The sequence below is a fragment of the Rhineura floridana genome, chromosome 9 (genome assembly GCF_030035675.1).
Source record: "Rhineura floridana isolate rRhiFlo1 chromosome 9, rRhiFlo1.hap2, whole genome shotgun sequence".
NCBI classification, from domain to species: Eukaryota; Metazoa; Chordata; class Lepidosauria; order Squamata; family Rhineuridae; genus Rhineura; species Rhineura floridana.
The window spans coordinates 11,548,173-11,571,227 of record NC_084488.1 but is presented as its reverse complement, the minus strand read 5'-3'; the positions used below and the strand labels follow the sequence as shown (position 1 = coordinate 11,571,227).

The following is a 23,055-nucleotide window of genomic DNA, read 5'->3' as shown; positions in this document are numbered from 1 at the left end:
TTGGCCTGACTTTTAAACAGCCCCCAATGTTTTGTTTGCAAAGTCTTGTGACCAGCGTTAATAGGTTTCTAGGGGTCTGAACCTCCTGTGGAGCTTTTTAAACTGGTCTCTGCCAGTATATATGGATAGAGGTGTGTGTGTGTGTGTGTTTAATTCCACTTCTTACATTTCCCCCCCAAAACTAGTAACCCAAGGCAGGCTGTTTAAGCAGATAAAATCTTGGGGAGGGAGCCCTAGTAGTCAGGCCCTTCATGACTGCTATCCTTCAGTGCCAACTCAGCATGATTTATCATAGCCATCTATTCGGCACAACAGCCTGGAAGGTGAGTTGCCTGGTGTTACTAGCACAGAAATGCGTAACTGGAGCTCTGAACTTTGAAGGAAAGCCTCTGAGCTATTTGCAAAGTGCTGGTGCTTAGTGAATGCTAAATTACATTTAGGAAACAGTCTAGAGCCACCAGTTATACTTCATTTTTATTCTTGACACAGACACCTAAATCAGAGAACAGTAACATTTCAGAGATTATGGAAGCAGTTTGGGCATGTTCCAACCCTATAATAGGATCAGAATTTTAAGGCCCTTTTTTATTATTACCAATAGTCACTTAGTTTCTACTGCAGTGTACTTTGTAGGGAATTACAGCTTTTACTAAAAAGATTAAAATGCTATTATGCAAATGATTGCAGTATGTTATTATGTTTACAAATTAACATCCATGGCTCAATACACAAATTAACTAACTATTCTATATTATTAAGGATTTAATAAAGTAACTGTTGATAAAAAGAGGAGAAGCTTCAAATTGTTAATAGGAACTGATTGTGATTTAACGGCAGACTTTAAAACGCCACACACATTGTGTTTAATGTTCTCGATGGTACAATGGCCAAATGAAGCTCATCAGGGTACTTAAAGGAACGGAGGGTGGAATGAAGAGCATAGGTGAATGTCTGAGGTCTTAGCAAACATAAACTAGGTTTCTCTAGGCTGTATGACAGAACGTGCAGCATATCTGTAAATCTGAAGGAGGCATAAATGGTTATTGTGAACAAACCCATAGTTAGCTGAATTTTGTAAGTAGGTTATTGAAATTCTAATAACTATATGTTAAATGCTTTATATGTCTTTCTAACCATATCATCCGTACTTAACAGCTTGCATGCCTCCAAAAAGCACCTTTATAATGAAATTTTTGTTAAGGCAAATGGGATTTTGCATGCATGGTATAGCAGTGGGTCAAAAGAGGAGGTGGTTGCATTTAGTCCAAGATGGCTTTACAGACAGCCCTGCAAAATTGCTTGTTCTAGCATTTCCAGAGAGATCAGAAAAACAAAAAGGCAACCAGATAAGAACAACTGAGGTCTTACGAGACATGAATGCATGAAATGTGACTATTGGGTAGACTTAGAAGAGAGGCACGAACAGTGCTACGGGTTTAGAACAACAATTAACATTAAAGCCATGGGTGTAAATTTGGGATAAGGAAGTTCATAAGAACAGTGGACTCTAATGTTGCTGTGATTTTTCAGTTGGTGAAGGTGGTGGTGGTAGTTGATAAAAGCACTATAGGAGAAGCCAGACTCCTGGATTCCAGTAGAACTGAACAGGAACGTAAGTAATATGAACAATGGCATTCAAGAAGAGGCAGCAACTGGGACCTCTGAGATTAACTGATTAGATCTCTCTGTGTGTGTATTTGAGTAGCCGTGTTGGTCTGTTAACTGCATGGTATCATAGTTAAGATGTGAGCTTCAAGTCCTAAGGTTCCTGAGTTAAATCTCACCTCTGTCCAGAACTCACAAGTTGGCCTCTTGGGCAAACCACGTCATCTCAGCCTTGGCTCTCAGTCTATAGACTGGAGTTGTTATGGCTGTCTTAAGGCCACCAAATGAATTCATGGTTGACATATTTGAACTACACCCTTACCGGCTCACACCCTTAGCCAAGAGAGGAGGTGGGTCAGTTGACGTTTCTGACAATGCGAGTTGCAGACCAGCCAGTTTAGGCAGGGTAGGAATCAGGAGTACTTTGTTTTCCAACTGACTTACCACAATATCTGTTTGCTGAAGAGAATGTGTAAGGTAAGTAGGTCCTGCTCCAAGACAGGTCCCTTGCCTAAGTAAGTAACTAAATAAGTAGGCAGACAGCAGGAGCAAGTGGGGAGTAAAAAAATAAAATCAAAGTATGTCCTAGAAGCAAGTGGTTCCAGATGAATCGAGTAAATGAGCCAAGCTGCATGTGCTAGGGGAAGCCAAAGCTTCTTTCTGGCATGCAGCGTACATCAAAGTTTATAATACTAAGGAAAAGAAATAGTTTTAGAAATTGACTATAGTATCCCTCTAAAGTCCTAGTTTAAAAATGAAATATGAATTTAAGACAAATGTTAAACCTATATCATCTCTTAAAACTTAATCATGACCAATTTGTTTACTGAATAGAAAGGTTTTTAAATATAGATGTATGCTTGCTTTTCAACTGAAATACTAAAAGTGGCTCACAGCATTAATTAAATGTAACGAATGCATTAAAAGCCATACACTTAAAGCAAACCAAGACAAAATCAGCCCAGGGGAAGACAAAAACTGTGAGGCCTTCTTGTGTGCTTCCCCCTCTTCTTTTGTTGCATCCTGCAGTCCAGGGCAGTAGGATGGTGGATGGCTGATGTTCTGTATCAAAGAACAGCAGGAAAGAAGGGTAGCTACATGCCCTACTTTCCAGAAGACAGTCCTTTGCTTGGAGGGCTGTCCAGTCCAAGTGCAGTTTAAAGTTAAAGAACCCTAAGAAGGGAGAACAGGGACCTTTCCACCAACTCTTAGCTCTTGGTCAGCACGTGGTGAGATGTTTTGAATTTCTATTTAAATTATAGTAATTATTTCTACATTGGCATGCATGCATATAAAATAGAATGTGGAGAAAGCGTATTGTTATGAGGTAATGCTTTATTATAAGAATGATTTAAACACTGATCATAATGTAAATAGCTAACTGTAAGAAAAGTGAAAAAAATCATGTCTTTTATCCCTGGCCAGAACCAGCAGGAAGGAGACAGCAGTGTATGTGCTGGGTTTCTCCTTTCATGTCAGAGCAGTAACCTCCTAAAGTGGTCAGTTCATGAAGGGCCATTTCGTGACCATTCTATTCAAATCTCTTGGTCCATCATTTCAGGCCAATGAGCGTTTAAAATTCCAAACTGAATGACTAGAGGGTCCTGCCGGAAGGGAATAGAAGGTCAGTTTCAGCACTCTTTATGGCCAGCCAGGCAATCTTTGGTGGACTGAATAATTTCCGTGAGAAATTCAAAGGGCTCCAAAGGCCGAAAGAAGGCCAGAGAGAGCCTGAAGCAGCAGCAGAGGCCAGCAGTTGAAGATTGAGAACCCCACCTAGAAGCTGAAATCGCTTGAGGTGAGAAGGTCTGCAAGAGAGGAGTGGGAGAGTCCAGCAATAGCCTTTGAGAGAACTTGAAGCCAGAGTGACAGCAGATGGAAGCTGACCTCCGGTGAAAATCTTGGTAAAGCTGGAAAGGTACCTGAAAGAAGTGAACCCTGACCTGAGAGAAGACTTCCAAGTAAAGCCCTATTGACAAGCCTGAGGTGTCTGAGGGTGGAGTTAGGAAGGGTAAGGTTAAGGTTGTTGCACATGGAAAGAAAGCAGCTAGATACTTACTGTACTATCTTTCTGAAGCAACAGTAAAATCATTAAGCAATAATGGTAATAACATATTGTGTCTAATAATAAACCAAGTTTTATTTTACAGCTGCAAGTAAACATTATATTTAACTTATAATACTTTTTGTTTTACTTCTGAGTAAGAATTTCTGCTCTGTTTTGTCCCATGCTACTTTATTTGTAAAACAGTAAAACACAGATCAACATGTTTGACATAAGTGATGGCAATGGAAATTGGGACGGTGAAATAAGGTGGGAATATGTATGTTAATTTAAGGTTTAATGTGGGGCAACTGGTGGGAATAAGAGCACCAGCGCCGCAGTTCTGCTTCTCATTGCGTTTGTTTCTGTGCAAAATTCAGGGTGCTTGCATTAGTGTCTACAGTCCTAAAGGACCTAGGCAACAAATATCTGAAAAATCACCTACTTCCCTGCAGACCCCCTCAGGTGCTAAGATCAACGGGGGGGGGGCTCTTGGTAGTTCCACCGCCATCAAACGTTCAGGTGGTGGTGGCCTAGGAAAGGGTATTCTCCGTGGCAGCCCCTAAGCTGTGGAACTCCCTCCCTATAGAGGTGTGTATGGCATCTTCATTTTGCAGTTTCTGTCATATGCTGAAGAAGCATCTCTTTACCATGGCCTTTGATACCTGAGATGTATATTTAGGCCCTATCTTATTCTTGTGACTGTAATATGTTTTAGATGGTTTTAATAAATTGTTGTAACCCACCCTGGGATCTTGTGGTGAAGGGTGGCAATAATAATAATAATAATAACAACAACAATAATAATTGTTGTTGTTGTTGTTGAAAGTCTTTCACCAGGCCTCTATCTAGCATATGCAGATTGTATACAATTGATGGCCTCTTTTGTCATTTGAGTAGGTGCCCACAAGCAAAGATATCAGAGCTCTAAGCATTCTAAATGACACAAGCCCTGTTCATGTGCTACTTGTATGTAGTCATGCCTATGTCTACTTGGAACGGGGCTGTACTTGTGTCCCAAGTGCGATCCACAGAGATGATTTGAATGATTGTTTTATGCCCTCTAACAACCAGAACTCTGAAATGTGTTCAGTCAAATGATTCTACCAACCAAACAGCATAGGTGTTTCTTTTTCATTGAATGGAGAAACTCTATTCTGCAAAGTAACTCCTAGCTCTTGCTTTCAGAAACTCCTGGACACCTGCAGCCCAATCTCCTCATGTTTTCTCAGAAGTTTAAGTTGCAGAATTTGTTCACTTTCATACAGAATTTCATCCTTAGGCTTCAGGTTCGGATCTCTGTTTGTGTGTGGCCAAGTAGATATCTCTAATCAGATATGATTAATTCATTAGTGCATGTGGACTCCATGTCCAGAGGTTTGGGATAATGCTTCTAAGTTGAATAAACGCTCTCTTGTTATAGAAACCACTTAGCATGCATGCTTGATCAGGAAATATATCCATTTCAAAATGAGAAACTTGTTTAAGTTGGTCTTTCGTGATTTAAGTAAATGATTGAAATGGCTTTGATTTAAATTAATCAGTTTACTCCATCAATGTTGCATTGGGGGAAAATGCCTTTTGTGCCCCTAATCTAATATTTAGCTATAATAATTGTGTATGCGACAAGCCCTATAAAATCATATGTTTAGTTGCAATGACAGTGTGCTCCTGTGCACTTTGGAGCATCAAGGTTTACTAAATAAAGGGATGGGTGGAGATACTGTGTCTCCAAAAACATTGTTAAAAAATCTGCATGGAGGCTGTACATAAACCCTTGTGCCACCAAGCCTGATCTATGCATTGCTGAAACCATTCTCAAGCAGTTTACTATGTTTCAAGCCAGGAAGGTTCAATGTGGAAATATTTATGCATTTTTCCTATCTAGATTTTGCAATGGGTGTGTTTTTTCATTCTTTCCCAAACTGGAGAAAAGGTGTCATTCAGTATTAGCCCAAACCTGTTGAAATACATCTATGCAAAGTTATTTCCCTTTACATCCAACAATTCTCAGCCAAATGGTCTTGATATAGTTGTTTCAAAGCTCATAATGTGGTTGTGGTGTGTGTAGTTTCCTAGTTCCCAGGTCTAAAGATTTATTTATTTATATATTACATTTATATCCCACCCTTCCTCCCAGTAGGCGCCCAGGGCAGCAAGCAAAAGCACTAAAAACACTCTAAAACATTGTAAGATGTAACCAGTCATCTAGTACCATCATGTTGAGCATTCCTTGGCAGTGGCCAGCACTCTCTCTGGAATGGTCATGGTGGAATATGTTCTGTGGAAAATATATATGTGTGCAGGTAATCCTATGCCAAGTGTCAGGGGCACAAGTCCAAGTGCTGACAAAGACCATGTCCCATGGCTACAGATGAAAAAGGGCAGGAGGCAAGTCAATAGTGTGAAAGTGCAGGGATGATCACCTAGGCTGCTTTCACACTGCATTTTATTCCATTATTCTGACGATTTCTTACCTGGTAATTTGCGCATTATTTTTGACCTTTCACATGATGTACAAGCTAGTTCTGGAATTCTAGTGGAATATAGTGCAAGTTTAATGCCAATTTTCCTGATAAATAATACCAGAAATAATCCTTTTGCAAGCTTGGGAAAACTGTGGGAGTTTGTCATTAGCTGCAGCCTGTCATGTCACAGGCATCCCAGCATGCAATGCGTTCCCACCCTTTAGGCACGTAGGGTTTTTTTTGCCTAACGAAAGTTGTAGCAGTATTCTGGCGGAGCGGCAGATAACAGCAGCATTTCTCACACACACCTTTGTGTCTATACAACTAAAAAACAAAGCATGTCACATGCTAAAGGAAGAGGGGTTGCATGGCAATGGGATGAGAGACCTACGCAGTGGGGAACTACAGTGTGTATGAGTATAACCGGTGAGGGACAAAAACAAGACATTGTTCATCGCAGCCCATGTGAAAGACATTTGCATGAAATGCCAGTATGGTGGCTGAAAAAGTTACTGTTCCTTAACGCAACAGATACTGCAGTGTGAAAGGAATATTAGAAATCGGGTACCATTTTAACTCCATTAAACTGCAATAGGCCCCATGTCTGAAAGCAGCCCTAGTAGCTTCCCTCAGTGACAGTTACCCAGAGGCTGGTGCTTTCTAGAATTTTGTGGCCTGGGATTGGATGTTCAGGATTACTTCATGCTTTGCATAATTCTGACTTGTGTTAGTATCTTGGCTTGAACTGCCTTCAGTTCTCTCCTCCCAGCCATAGTGCTGTTTCAGGGAGTTAGGAATAGTTGCATGACCTGCAGTGCTCCTGGTTCAAGCCCCATGCCTGACAGCAAGAAGAGAAATGTTCATCCAGGACAAGGCAGCTAAGCTAAAGTAAATGAGTGAACATAATGTCTTGGTCGGTGTGTTAAAACAAACCCCTTGAGGACACTGTGTTCTCACAAGTCAGATATCTAAATACAAACTAGAGTCAGCTGCTATACAAGCAAAAAATGTATTAGCCTCCCTTCTCATAGGTCATTGCAAATCCACTTCGGTCACAGTTGCACTGCACATCTGTGTTAGTGAGATGGTGCTTCTTAAGGTGGCATTTGGAACTTCATAAGCACACAAACAACTGAGCTATAAATTGCTGCTGCTGGAGTTATTCTGAATAAGTGTATACTGTTTCTTATTTATAATGGTGAGGCTTCATAATATTCACAGTGAATATATAACACAGATCAGTTCAACAAGCATGAAATTGTATGTTGTCAGGTTGTCACATAAATAGAGCCATATTCCATGTTACGATAATATTGGGCTAAATATTTTCTTCCTCTTAGAAACTGTACGGAGAGTCATGAAAAAGGGATAGAGCACCAAGCAGCTGCTTTTTCTTAGATAAATGCAATTTTAAAATAATTCTTGAACAGAGGATATTTTTATCCTAACCCATGTGTAGGGGAGACAATATTTACTTAAATAAATGCTAATTGGTTAAAAACACCTACATTATTAGCTCCCTAATGATTCATTTCCAAAGTATCCATTTTTAACAATGGTTTCTCCTTTCGAATTTAACATTAGCACTAATTGCTAATAAATGCTGCAATTTAACCTGAGCTTGTGGTCTCCTGACCCATCCCACTTAGCGTTAATTTATGGCAATACTAATATAGAATGATAAAAGATCACAGCCAAGTCTTATTTGACACCCCTGGCTGTATGTGTTTGTTGTGTATGATGATATGTATCAGGAAGAAGTAAAGTTGCCTATACTCAAAACAAAATTCTGTGCCCTGGGCAGAGTCAACAGTAAATGTTCTATAACCAAGTTTCATGTGGTTGGTTAGAGTGTCAGATTTCAGCTGGAGAGACCCAACTTCAAATCTCTGCTCAACCATGAAGTGACATGGGTCGAGACAATACTTATCAGCCAAATGTACCTCACAGGATTGTTGTGAGGGTAAAGGGGGGGGGAGAAGAACCATGTATTTTGCCTTGCACTACTTGGAGGAATGGCTGATCTTATAAAAGTAATAAATAAATGCAACTATTACCTGAACTTCCAAGTTTCTTGCCACCAATCAATGCTGTTCATAAATGATATCCCCCACAGAACACAACATGATCCAGACTACAACTGTGCCATAATCAAAGTAGGATATAACTTTTAAAAAGGTGAGCAAAGTGACATAATCAACATCAAGTTGTACAAGCAGAATATGGTCAAGGAATTGACCCTTCTTGCAATCTTTCATTCTATATAGTGGAAGGAGAATGCAGGAAAATACCAGGACTTTTTCAGAGCAAGAAGAAAGTACCACTTTCGATGGAGCTTACTCCCAGAAACTAGGCATAGGATTGCAGTCATGCTAATCCTAATAAACTGGATATTCTGCTATGTATGTATGTATATAAAATATGTAATAAATCAACACTGCTGCCTGCATGTTCCTTGGAGGCATGGTTATGGGGGCTCTTATGCCTGGCTCTTGCTCTTCAAAATTTACCACATCACTGATCTTACGTTCTCACTTATAAGAAGTAACACATATATATCATAAACTTTTTCTTCCTCTATTTCTCCTCCTGCCACTCTTAGGAGAAAACCTGAAGAAACGACAACCATCTTTAACAAAAAATAGCTGACTAGTAAACTTTTGTAGACCTTTCTTTCAAGGCTGCCACCCATTTCTTCTTGGGCAATTCAAAATGTAAATGTACTGTATTCATGAATACCTTATTTTCCTTAAGTCTTGCTATGGCCCATGAGATCCTCTGGGAATGCCAGCAGGGCAATCAGCTGTAGCGCACTGTAGCATGGCGGCTGGACTATAGTAGGACCCCGCTTTCCAGCGGTTTTCGCTTTTTGGCAGGGCCTGGAACATAACCTGCCATATGAGTGGGGCTCTACTGTATTGACTGTCCAGGATTCCAGGCAATAGTCTTTTCCAGAGATTGGATTTTGGACCTTTGCATACAAAGCATATGCCCTACCACTGAGCTACAGCCCTTCCCCTGTTAAAAAAAGTGTATTTTAAAATTGTTCTTTTCAATTCACTTGTCAAACGCGGGGGTTCACAGAGGTGTGCAGCTAATTAACAGATAAGGCCAGACCATAAATCTGCCAGGCAGGAGGAACCAGGGGGCCAGCCGGCGTGTGAGGGGGAAACCACACTTCCCAGGATTCTTTGGGGGAAGGCATGCACTTTAAATGCAAGTTGGATGTGCTTTAAATGTATTGTGTGGATCTACTTAATAAATTTTGCCTATGTGTAAATTGTTTTAATTATTTTTTAAAATGGAAATGAGCTTTAATATTTATTGGGTGACCATGGGCTACTCACCATCTCTCAGCCTAACAACAACAGAGGGGGAGCATGACCACCCCAAGGAAGAAGAGTACACTTAAAATGTAGAGGAAATAATAAGGTACAACCATAGTGTGAAATCAGATACTTATCGGGACATATTATGAAGAAATATTTATATAAGGATGACTGTCAATGATGTTTATTATGTACACAAATTTTAAAGATATTTATAGTGCAATCCTGTTTGTTTACCCAGAAGCAATCCCCAGTATCTTCAATGGGGCTCATTCAAACAGGGAAGCATGCACAGAACTTCAACCTCATGTGATAAGGAACTTCACTCACCCAACACAAAATTCAGAATCACTTTGAGCTGTTTTGCACCTGTTTATACTTGTTTCTTATGGTAATTGGATTTTAAATGGTTTTATTTCTTACTGTGAGCTGCCTTGGTTTCCAGTTGGCAACTCTACCTCACAGGGATGTTGGAAAGACTCTATGTACACACATCCTGGAGATGTAAAATACATACAGCCCATATAATAGTTTATTGTCAAAACCAGTTGGTCATTGCAGAACATTTTTTTAAACAAGTAAAATCAGTATTAGTTTCCTGCACAATCCTTCGCTATGTTCACTCAAAAGTCCCATTAATTTACAGCATAATCCTAGCCATGTCTATTCAAAAGTAAGTCCTAGTGAATTCAATGGGATATGTGGGGTCCTGTTGAATTCAATGCGGTATAGTCCCGGTATGTGAGATTAGCATTGTAGCATTACTGCCAGAAAATCCAGTAAAGGATTAAAGCTTCATATTAGTAAGGTTTTCAAAACACTACCCCCTTCAACAGCCCAGGAAAATTTAAACTTGTTTGACTCCTCATAATTAGAAAAGCATAACGCATTGTAATGGCATTTAGATCTCCTGCATACAAGAGAGAAAGAAACGATATAAACTTACTCAGTTTATGAGATTTTCAGACAAGCAGGAAAAAAGTTTTCTGGATCTGCAATGGGTTCTAGCTATTGACTGGAGCTCAACAAATCTCTTTGTCAATCACAACTCTGACTTCGCTTATTGGCTACAAACTTGAAAGGGCAAGGTTAGAGCAGCCAGCTACAAGCTCATTTAACAGACATTGTGGGGGGGGGTGGCTGCTGACATTTTGGTGTATATCTCTTGAACCAGACCGCCTAGAAACTTAATTTTTTTTAAAAAATGAAAGCTGAGAGTCTGGAGATTGGGGTGACTCACCCAGAGAGGACCCCAAAAGTCTGGAGTCTCCAAGCAAAAAACCAGAGATGTGATAACCCTATATATGTTTGTTGGTAGCTGTAGCATCTAAAGTAGTGCATGGATCTCTTTAACATTACTGAGATGCATAACTCATATTTTCAACTAGAGTTTGAATTTTTCAATTAGTATCAGTTTTACATAGGAAGTGCACAAGCACTTCCTGCCATCCACCCATTTGTAACACCCAAAAGCACTTATTCTGCTTACCTTCTGAAAAGTGACATGGACAGCTGAAGCCTGCCCATTAAAAAAAATTTTTTTGGTAATTTTATAGTGCTTTGGAATGTTCAAAGTACTTCAGTTTGTGATACTTGCAGCTATCTAAAGGCATGCCCAACATTCAGGTGACTTTGTCACTGAGGTAAGATATGAATTGGGATCTTCCTATGTCACAGGCAGTTCAGTCACTTAGCTGTGTTACACTATTCTTTGTACTCATTTTACTTTATTCTTTCATTCTGTTAAAATGTTTTTCTGTCTTTTTAATGGATATTAAAGATGCACCTATCTTGTTAATGTGCTGTTAGTACTCTTGAGAGCATTAACACCATTGCTCTGTTTTTGAGAATAGTGGTTCAGTAGCAATAATATAATAGCCACTATTATCTTAACCTTCCCCAGCCCTCGCCCATCTATGCTGTGAAGCTGGGGTGGCTTTCTCACTCACAAAGGGTGGTTGGTGAGGTGTTTTTTTGTGTAAATTTAGGATAGGATAAATCTTTCCGGAACTAAACTGCTTTGCAGTGTTTGCTGGCGTTAAGAATCCTTCCCACCTCTGAGAATATGCTCTGTCCACTTTTACATCCAAAGTGATTTTCTTTTTTCGATGCACTTGGAGCTAACTGGATGCTGCCTGTACCTGACTGATAACCAAGTCTAGACACCTTTGTAGAGTGATCCATGCCCTTTTAAGATTTGCCTTTGAATGACAAATGTGAATCCCCACTGAGTCAGCAAAAGAGAGATGATCTCCTACAAGTGCTATCCTAGACTTCTCTCCAATTCTGTATAGGAGACAGCCAAGTTGCTGGCCTTTAGTCATCCCCTCATCTCTTAAAATAATATTTGGAAGCCAATTTAAACCTAGCTAAGATCTTTATGCATGCTTCTCTAGACCTGCTGGGTGATCATGGATTGGCTTCTAGAAAATGAGCCAATCCATCCCTGAAGCTATGATGAAATCTTAACAGAAGGTGGAGAATCCCTGATAATTTTACATATTAGCTTAGTAAATGCAATTAGATTACTGTTACAGCTTGTGAGCAGTCTTAGCTCATGTTTTCTAGTACCCTTGCAATTGCTCACCCTATACGTAACATGAAAAAAAATGTTTCCCCATAATATTATCCTAAACTGGCAGAATGTTCTTAAAGAAAGGGTTTGGTGTTTTTTTCAAACTGTCTTCTAATTTCTGAGGTTCTTGGATATGTTTTCAAGAAAGAGGCTGAGATGTTTATCTTGTTAAGGATTTCCCCCGTAAAGTCCAATAATTGGCCACTGGTGATGGTGGGTATGGTTATTTCATAGCATCATTAATGCACTGTTCCTCACTTCCGGAAGAGATATGATTGTTCAGATGTCTTTAAAAGAACCTGGGGTACATGTATTTTTATGATTAGAGCCAAAACTGGGAAAAGTTATGTAGGAAAGTGACTCTTGTTTTTCCTTGCAAAATGTTGAATCCTTCTCAAGTGGAGAACCACATGAAGTTGGACAGAGGTGAAGTAGGTATGTAGAATAAATTGCCGTGTTGTTAGACTAGTTATCTTTTACGTGTGGGGCAGACTACCTATGGCATACTGTGGCCTAATGTGTTCAAGGGGCTGCTTTGTGGTCTGGTTCAGCATTCATCCAGGCTCTCATCTTGATAAATTTCTTTTGAAGAACTCCTCCCTGCTGCTTTAAAACATCTTCACTTTATATTTAGCAGGATATCAATCTTTATCGAAACGGTTGGTGACATGTAAGAAGCAAACAAGTTTGAGAATTGGGGATTAAAAATAAAGTCACAGTTGCTTGATATGATTGTACATAAATATAGTCTGAGGTACATAAAGCGCACTAAGAATTCTTGAAACTAGTTCTAACTAGTTGTTGAATGTTTGGCACAAATTAAAATGATTTTTCGACCTGCTAACAAATTATCCAAATAATGAAATGCGGTAGTCCATTTAATCTCATTTTAATGTTTTCCCTATAGTTATGTGACCCCCCCCAGTCAGAAAAATTTAAGACAAATCTGCACTTGCTGATATCTATGAATCCTTCACTTTCACCAGGAATCACCCCTAACATCTTCCCACTTGCAATCTATGATTCACCCAGATTGTATTTTATCTCTCATTTTCTTGCTCCAATAAACGCCAAGTATCTGGTCTGCCAGCAGGACTCACTCTGTTGCCTGTGCTGGTAGCATTCTTCCTGTAATGTTCGACACAGGGTGACAAGTTGCTTGCTGCAACTTTTCACTTTCCAGATAAAAGGCTGTGACTGGGCTGCTGTAATTCAGGATTAGCACACTGTTCCTTACCAGTTGCTGTCCTTTGCATCTGAGGAAGTAATCTGTATTTGAAGGCAGTGCTGAAAGATAGCATTGACTTTCCCTGAACTGGATACTTAATAGTATTTAAAGATAAAGAAGTGAACTGTTAAGAACTATAGAATTTTATATAAAATACTATTTATTTTGGCTGACATCATGAATGCCTCTTTGGACACTTCCTGCTGCTATATATGTCCTAGCATTTGCAGCCGAGGGTTGACATAATACACGGACACAGAAAGCTGGGTTGAACAAAGGGCCCCTTTATTAAAACTTCGAACATACCCCTTTAAACTAAACCTGCAGAGGGGAAACATAGGTGCGGGAGATGGCTATAAGCAAACAGATGAACTATAGCTATAGGGTGCCAGCCCCTGCCGGGACAAGGGCAAGCCATTCTGTTTATCCCTTACCTCTGCCACACCTTGGGACCTTCACTCCCTGCCACCACTCCCTGGGCCCCTACAACTCTGGGTGGATGAAGTAAGTTGGCCCCAAAGGCAGACCATATCGTGCCCCCAGACCCTACAGCCCTAACCTGCAGGTATCTGGAGCCGCCAATCACCTCCAAAGGTGTCTAAGGGGGCCACCTAGCTGTCCTTACCTGCATCCCTTCCCGCACCTTCCAGCTCAAGTGACCAGACAGCCTGAACCAAATTCCAGGAGAATTAACTTTAATAATGCCGAATTAGCCGAAACAGCCTAATAAACACAAAACCCCGTAACCCTGCCCGCTGATGAGGGTGGACAGAATAAAAATTCCTACTTGGTCCCGAAGCAACCACAATCACACCATAGCAACAGGAGGGTGGGGTGGGCGTCACAATGCCAAGAGAAGGGATTGTGGGTGGTGCGGGCTTAAATAAGCTCTGCTGCCCCACTCTTACATGGTTACTCCACGCACACAGCGTGCACCACGTGACCATACTTCCCCTCTTCAAAATGGTGACTGAGGCTTTATCCCCAGGCCACAAATATGCCCCGCCCACCCAGGCTGCACTCAGGTGAGCGGAGCGGAAAATTTGGTATCTGTTTTGAATTGCATGATGCTTTCTCTGTATGCTTACATGAATGTGTGCTTTTTTAAAAAATGGGCAGAGCTTGGCAGAAAAACACATGAACCATCCCTTGGTTTGCAAAAAGTTGCTAAAAACACATCATCACTCCTCTGCTGTTGAATGATACTATTATAGGTTTCTCACTTTTTATCTTGTAACGCTACATCTTCTCGCTTAGTTCCGAGTGTGTTCATGTGTATCTTAAGGTTTATTATAGTAAATGTAAGCAATGCCATTCATTTGGTCTTCTAGAGTTATCAAGTATCATGGTCAGGTCATTTGGCAGTGCTTTTGACAAGTAGAAAAGAATTATTGACTTGCTCAAGGCTTTTCATATAGGTCAGGAAGTAGCAGTCGAGACTTTTGAATATCTGTGCGGTAGAGCCATGGTCACATTCTTTCCACCTTTGTGTTTGGACCCACGGGGTGTGTATAAACACAGAATACTACTTAATAATGTTGCTGTAACTTCTCATTTGTCTTGATGCCATTTTCTTTTAACCAGTTGTCACCTTCATTATTTCACATCTTAAAATACAGTTTTTTGCTGGGAAGGAAAGTAACTTCCATTGATTCCCTTGAATTGGAGTAAGTTAGCATTGCATTTTATTTAGTTGTTTAAATTAATATCCCATCACTTGCTTCAAAAAAGTCTCAGGGTAGTTCTTTAAAAACACACACTGATGTGTATGTATTTAGGGCATAGTCCTCACAAGGCAACATACACAACCAAAACAGGATACATTAAGATACATTAATCAGCAAATGATGATAATCAAAATGAAAAAGCAGCAGTTTAGAGATGTTGGTCTCAACCTTACCGCGGACATTTCCAACAAGGCTGCTCTGTCTTAAAGAACCAGCAGTGCAAAAATGCTGAAAGGAAAAGCAGCCTGGAACAGAGGTTTTTAGGGCTCATTCAAAGGAGCACTGATACTTCAGTGGGAAGTGCTATAACTGTTGTAAGGGCTCACTTTTCTAACTGGCTACACCTTAATTTCAAACAGTGCTGTAAAAATGCAAGAGGAACTATCTTCAAAATACTCTGTTTTTGTATCAGCTAGCATGCTTTCTTAAGCTAATGGTCCATCTGACTGTATGTCAGTGGCTAGCCAGATGTCATAGGGAAATTCAGAAGCACAATGTGGTTCAAGACTTGGTGTTTGTTCAAAGCCTTGTATTTGAAACCTCTTGATATCCTATGAAAATGGGTTCCATAGGTTAATCTTGAAGAAATCCTGTGTCTGTTGGCTTTGTAGACTAACCGTCAATGGTTATCACAGGGTTTGCAGTTTGAGAGAAGAATGTTATACACAGTGATTGAGTAATGTATGAATCAGGTTTTTAAGTAGCTTCAATATAGTATGTGTGAATTGTTCTCACAGAATGCTTGTAGGGTTTGGTTAGGTGTCCACTTGTTCTCTCTTAGACTTTCAGTTTTCTCAAACACTGGGTTTGCTTAACATTCCCAGAACAATTAACATTTTGTTTGCTTTTTTAAAAGGAGGGATGTGAATTTCTGGCTGGCCAAGGAAATGCACTTTCCAAATGAAGACATATGGAGGATTTTAATGGCAATTGCAAAACATGTGGCCCTGTTACGGCATTGTGCTTTTTAGCATAGAGAGGCAGGGGATATATATTTCTTCTGGAGAATCTGGTTCCTAATGCTGCTTAAGAGCAATTGCATTCCTCACTCTTAGAGGTGAGCAAAGGACAAGTGGTAGCTAGTGTAAGAGCAATGGCAGAAGACACGTGTTGAAAAGGACCAGATGTTGTTCCTACTAGAGGAGGGGAAACCCTTCTACAACTCTCAATCCAGGACAACAGACCTTCATATAATCTTACATAGTTAACCTTATTGGGTCATTTAGTTCCTGGGTTTAATTCAAAGTGCCATTTAAAACTGTAATTGGTCTAAGACAATAATATACATAAGGACATCACTGCTTGTATTTTGTGGAGACCCTGCTGCATGTTCCATCTACCAGGAAGGTACATTCACTGGCTATTCTTAGTGGTTCTACCACGTCTCTAGAATTCCCTTGCTAAGGAACTTTGGCTGCCATGCCCACCTCTTGTTTGAATTTTGGAGACAAGAAAAGACCTTTTTAAGTTTATTCTATCAGGCATCTGTGACAAAATTCAAAGTTGTTTCTGGATTCCCTGGTGTGGTTAGGTAACTTGTAGCACCTTGAGTAAAGTGTGATTGGGATGTCCCTGCTTCCAGTCTTATCTAGGTGGCCTTAGGAAGTCCTTATCTCTCAGGCTGAGTCCCTTGTTTTGCAATATGGAAGTACTGGTCTACATACATGGGTTCTTTGGAAGGATGGCCGGGAAAGTTTGTGACAAACTATGAATGTTGTAAAGCACTAGAAAAATACCAATTATTATGATTAGACTTTTAAAATTATGGTTTATTATTATTATTATTGTGATGTTTTTAATATTTTGAATTGAGTTGATCTGTATTTAGTGATTCTTTAATCATGCCAACAGAAATGGCATTTCCCCAAGTGCGCTTGTATGAATCCAAGAATTGATGCACTGGGCTATTTTCAGGGATAGGCTTCATTAGATACCCATCATGCCTGACATCCTAGTAGAGGAGCTGTTGTTAATCCCTGAGCATCCCGGATCTGCTCCTCCTCCTCCTTCTCGTCTCCTCCTCAGTGTTGATTCACCTGTCCTTTCCAAGCAACCAGCCAGCAGTGAGAAGAGTGAGGAGAAGAAGCATAACCTCTCAACATCTCTCTCCCAGGGTGGTGCTGATTGGGCTCAGAGGGAAAGGCAAGCAAATGGTGGCCCACTGAACATGTGCTAGCTCCCCCTCTCCCAAAATCTGGAACCAGTGCTGCTCCATACAATAAAGGTAAGCAACTGGCAGCCTGGGGACTCTGTCTCTTCTCCAGGTTCTTCCCATCTGACCCCCCAATATATCTTCTAGTCCCCAAATCCCCATCTCCTGTTAAGCACCTTAATTATTTTCTCCCATGCAAGCTAAGGCAAATATACTTATACCCTCTTAATAGCTACAGAAACTTTGACAGAGCCTGCCCTTACACTTCGGTTGTTCATCCCAAATTCTTGTCTTGGCTCATGCTGGAAAGTGAATGATAAAGGTGTATGTGAAGAGTGGATCTACCCGTGCTTGGTTCCTATAGGGACCAAGAGCGTTAAAGAGTCCTTTGCCTACACTCTGCTTACGTGGAAGTGAGTTGGTGGGGAGCCATGTGCAGACCTTATCAAAATAAAAATGAGCTGCTGACCAGGATTGCACAGCTTCTTTCGAACCTTTGTATTTACCTTCCGTCTCCATTTCTAATGGTGTGTGTGTTTCTGTAAAATAAAATAATAATTTAAAAATGTGGAATATTAAATTTTAATATGAGGATAGTAAAGCCATCAAAAAAGCAAATGCACCCTGCCTCTGCAATTATACCAGTTTAACCTTCTCCCGGCAAACATGATATAAAACATGCTTTAATGGGGATCCACAAGGTGCTGTGATCTCAGTAATCACTACAGCGCTGTCTTTCTGTTTTAAGACCTAAACGCTCCAGGGGAAGAAAAAGAATAGAGGGAAGTAGCTTGCAGAGACAAGATTCTTGATTTGCCCATGTGCCACGACTGTTAATGACCGTAGGGCGTAGAACTATGTCCAGAGGTGTTGAGAGGTGATGCAACAACAGGAGAGATTTTGAGTCATTAAATTCTGCCCACCCTCTGTGTGTTTGATTAATAACTCTAAGGCTTTCTGTAGTATGAGCTAATGGACTAGGATTTCAGGCTCTTTGGCAGTTGTAAGAGAACCACTTTCTCAATGACTTGGTGAACTGTGTCACTCTGTAGACTACAAGTGTGGATGCCATTGTTGAATGCATTTTAATAATTATATCTATATTTGCATCTATGCATATAAGTTAGCATGTGCTAACTTGTGTCTTCTGTTCATTTTTCAGTGGCATTGTGCAAGTGACTACTTACTTTGGTTTTATACCAGGATTTAACATTCCTAGCTTCCCCTGAATAATTATTGGAAACTGAGTTTGCTGGGGCATTTCCTGTTAACAAGTTCTCTGTATCTTCAATAGCTACAGATTGTCCATTCCTTTTGTGGTGGGAATGATAACCAAACTACTTCAAGTCTGTAGAATAGATACAATTTTAGATGCTTTTAATATGGAAAATGTGGTTTTAAGCCATGGAATTCTCTTTAAAAACTCCCCCTCCCCTATATTGGCTAGTGGATGTTTTGCTTTTTTAAAAAACACTCCCAATGTAAAGCACTGACTGATACAGAATCAAACCTCTGGGTAATGAACTGGTAACTTTGGGATCTTAAGACCAGTGAGTCCTAACTTGATGAGCAACTGTGAACTGTGTGCTTAGATCTCTCTAGACATGGAGAGGAATGGAGGCTGGTTGGCAGGATGACACCTTTGGATTGGTCAGACCCGACATACATACTAGGAGCCTGGCCTTCTATCTTTTGCGTGGTCCAGTAGAGCAGTACTTTTTGTACTTCAGGCTCCAGTTTCAAGTTTGGGCCACTGACCTCACATGCCCTGAGCTAGAGGGCACACATTCCAGGTTTAGCTTTAGGTGTAGCCACTCATGGTTAAGCCTTGGAAAAACAGTTATATTCCTCCATCCTGTTATGGGGGTCAGGAGGAAGAGAGGACGAAGAGAATACAGAATTGTGTCTTAGACTTTGCTTCAGTCTGCAGAGTGGTGTTAACATTTAAATTCCAGAGGGACTCTCGCCTAACTTGAGTGTCTGGAAGTCTAACTGCTCATTAGAATATTAACAGTAGGACCAAGCTAAATAAGAAGGGCTTTGTGGGTGGATCTCCTCTGGCTGTATATTTTGAGAGGCAGGTTGAAAGCAGCAGACAGAACGGGAAACTAATTAAACAGTCAGCTAAAGCATGCATACTTTAAAAAGCTCTAAAAACTTCCAAAAAAGGAAACATATTACAGTTATCTGCATTCACAGCACAGAACAAGTTTGGTAGTATTTGAGATAATTCTCTAGTGCTTTGCTATTTTTAGCCCAGGAGTAAGCTTCTGTAAGAGCTTTTTCAGCAATGCATCCCTTTAACCTGGTCTAACAAGCTAAGCCAGTAAGCTGTCTGATTTCCGTCTTACACAAGAAGAGAGATAGCTGAAACAAACCATTTGCGGTGAAAATGTTTCAGCCTATCTTTGTATTAAGAGATTCCCAACACCACCCCCTGTATGGATTTCCCCCCAAGCATCCTAATATTAAGTGTAGCTTGTCAGAGACCAAAATGTCAAACTCCGCTGTGTTGAAATTGTAGAAGCAGATAAATAAAAACAGTAGGGTTTTTATATGTGTGTGGGGGGGGGGGGAGGCGATGGAGCAGGCAGGCATTACTGCTTCCAAGCTGGTGAAACTGAATCTTCTTTCTTTAAACTGTTGTTAGTGACATGTAGAGATCCACAGCATTTTGCAGAAGTTTGGTGGTGGAGGTGGGAGAACGACACACTTTATTCCTAAGTTTTGAGCATAGTATTAGAAGAAGCCTAGAATCACATACAGCCTGAATTTTGTTTTAAGCTAAAAGCTACAATTGGGCATGATTCTCTTTACATGCAGAGTGTCATAAATATTGTTTATTTAGGGTAAAATCCAAATACCTAGCACTGGAAATTAGAATAGTGACCAGTTCAGTTGAATACCAGAAGTACCAGTAAGGACTGCTGTGGAACCTGTGTGTATGAACGAACTTATAAACACACATGCAGTCAAGCAAGTTTCCCCTGAGGCCCTCAAACTCTGGTCTCAGACCTGCCATCCTTGGTGGGGATAAAAGTTTTGCAGCTGCTGTGAATTGCTCCAGGGGATGCTTATTGGTGCTTCCTCACTCCCTGCAATATCCCAGGTCTTCTGAGATTCTCTCTTTGGATAATTTGCAGTAGTAGTCCACCCTTAACCTTCCTTTCACTCTTTCTCTCTGACTTGGGGGTGGGCGGGGAAGTCACGGCTAATATGTGCATGTCAAAGGTTGTTAAAATTACTAAAAGTTGATGAGACCTTTGTCCCACTGCAAGTAGCAGATTCTTTTTGGAATCATGGCAGGGACAGGGATTAAAGACTCCCTCCCACTATGCCATGGTCCTGATCTAACTCTCTCTCTCTCACACACACACGCCAGGTATTTGATTTTTCTTTACCAATCATGCAAGGTCACACCACATGGCAAGCATCATGTCTAATCTGGCTCTTAGTAGCACTTTGGGAAGTATCCTTCTTCCCTCCTCTCTACCAGCTTGTGAATAAATAAAATTAATTAATTTCCCATGCTTTACCCCCCCCCAAGGGGTTCTCTGAATGCCTCAATAACTCTTCTGTGAGTATTCTGTCTGTGATAGTGATTGTCTCATCACTAGACACTACATATATGTATGAACCAGCAAGTTATAGGAAAACTTACCTCAAGGTTTGGGAGGCTTGGCCGTAGACCAGCCGGTGCCTTTTTAAAGGTATGTAGTGTGAGTGGATTCCCTGTTGAATTTACAAAGCAATTTTTTTATTGTTAATATAAACAGCTCCTAGTCACTCCCTTAGCCAGCGCTGTCCAGATCACTCTTCTCTTTGTTTTCATTTAGGGTCATGTTCTCTTTGGTTGAAGCATGTAGTGTTTCCCATGTCTTAAATGTAAAGTATGTGCACTTATCCATGGGAATAAAGATGTGTGCTGATAAGACTGGGTATGGTAGGCTAAAGATATTTTACATCCAAAATCTAGAATGGAACACTGTCAAAAACAATATCCCTTCATCAGTGGCGGCTCGTGGCTCCATGTCAGTGGGGCAGAGGATCTGCTCCAGGTTTTAGTCTAGACTTCCAAGGAGCTGTCCAAGGTGCTGAGTAGCTTCCACTTCCCTACCCAGAAACACTGATAATATGTAGGAATACTCTCCATCTGGGACAGGATCAGAACAATGGGAATCTTCATGCCCTAGTTCCTGGTGTAGTGTTTGTGGTTGACTGAGGATCACTGGAGCTGGCCCCACTTCCTTAGAAGTGCAAATTTAACAGTAGCATGACTGCCATGAGGCTAACCACATTAAGAATATGACTGTGTTTATTTTGGAAGATGAAACGAAATAATGGGCCTTGAACATTAGTACCAATCGGTGTATATCCCATTTTTGAAACATAAATTTAGGTCAGTCCACTGGCCTGCTAACCATTTTACATTACTGAAGTGTGGGTAAGGAAAGTGTTGGTATTAATCCTGGCAATGTCACAGTTGATATCAGCAACATTCCATCCCTCCTTCCACAACAAGTACAGATCCTTTGACATTAGTGCTTGGCATAGAGATATTTATTGTCCCCATGATTTCTACAAAAAGAAGACCACTACCATAGAGGTTGTGATTAAAGAAAGTTAGGGGGCATTCCATTCCTTTGGTGTCTTTGGGCCCAGCTCTGCTCTTTCCTTTTGAAGCCTGAAGTTCAAAACACTGACCTGGCAACTCTCTTAATTTGAACAAATATTATTGGAAGGACTGAGTGATACAAAAGGACAGGTCTGTAGTATTTACAGACTGCTTTTGAACACTGCCATGGTATATTCTGAAGGTCCCAAATTAGCCTGAGAACCACAACCAAGTATGTTGGTGGATGAGGCTGAATGAAACTCAATTTGGAGCAAATCTGCATTTAAAACTCTTTCCCCCTATACTACAGAGATTTCTTTTAACATAAATGAAGTACCTAATTACACGGAAACTGTCCTGCATTAGCTATAGACCCTCATCTTTATGCTAGAGAGGATGTCAATTGTTTGGCACTTACTGTCATATGTGGTGAGACTGTTTTGAGAGTGCAAGTTTTTTAATGTGTTTCAGGATGTTTGCTCTATCCCAAAGCAAACAGGGAAGCCCTCTCCACAGCTGGCCCTGTTAAAACCTGTTTCTTGATCATGATAATGGGCTTAAAAATAAGGAGTTTGTGAAAAATCTACTTAAAGCAACCAGAGCCAGTTGCCAGGCATTAGAAGGACTTTAACAGTGTAAGTCTGGAATAATGGTATCAAGTGTGGCAAATAGTGCTTTTTTAGAAGTTTCCCCAGAAATCAGTAAGGGAACAAAGTAAGCAGGACTCATTTGTATGGTACAATTATGAATCATAAATGGTATAATTTTATTGACTTTGTTAACAGGAAAGAACACACTAATTCTCCACCTCCACCTGTGGGTTCCTAGTAAGTCATCTGGCTTTTATTTTGTTTCAATAGATTCTTGCAACAAGCTTTGCAAACCAAAAGTATCAATTTTGTTGTTCTTTTATTTCCTTCTTATTTTGTATATGATTAGTTTTTGAAAACTAATAAAATGTATGCTGAATAAATACCAAAAAACAGTACCCTGACTGCCTATTTTATAACGGGAGGGTGGGGATTTAGTGGGAAAGCAGTGGAGAGAAGGAATGGATGCTTTATGCACTCCTTATCTGCTGTTCTCCCCTCCTCCCTAATTTTCAAAGGCATGCTGGAAAGGGCCTCTATAATTGCTGTTAAGTACATGTTTGGGGCACTGCCAAATTTGAATTGGGAGCCTTAAAAAGCTGAGCACCAGTTCCGTATCGTGCCACTATATCGTTAACACATGCACCTACAAGGACAGGGATGGAGAACCTGGATGATGTTGGATTCTAACTCCCATAAGTCCCAACCAGTATGGGCAGTGA

General features: G+C 40.5%; 1 protein-coding gene across 6 annotated transcripts in view; it reads left to right on the top strand.

Annotated features, from left to right (window-relative positions):
- PPARGC1A (PPARG coactivator 1 alpha) overlaps positions 1 to 23,055 on the top strand; it is a 931,093-nt gene that overhangs the window by 839,356 nt on the left and 68,682 nt on the right. Inside the window, exon 2 of one of the 6 annotated variants that reach the window (XM_061583996.1) lies at positions 17,090 to 17,200. The exons of the other annotated variants lie outside the window; for them this stretch is intronic. The gene's annotated coding sequence lies outside the window, so the exon portion shown is untranslated. The remainder of the gene's footprint in view (positions 1 to 17,089; positions 17,201 to 23,055) is intronic. 6 annotated transcript variants of the gene reach the window in all.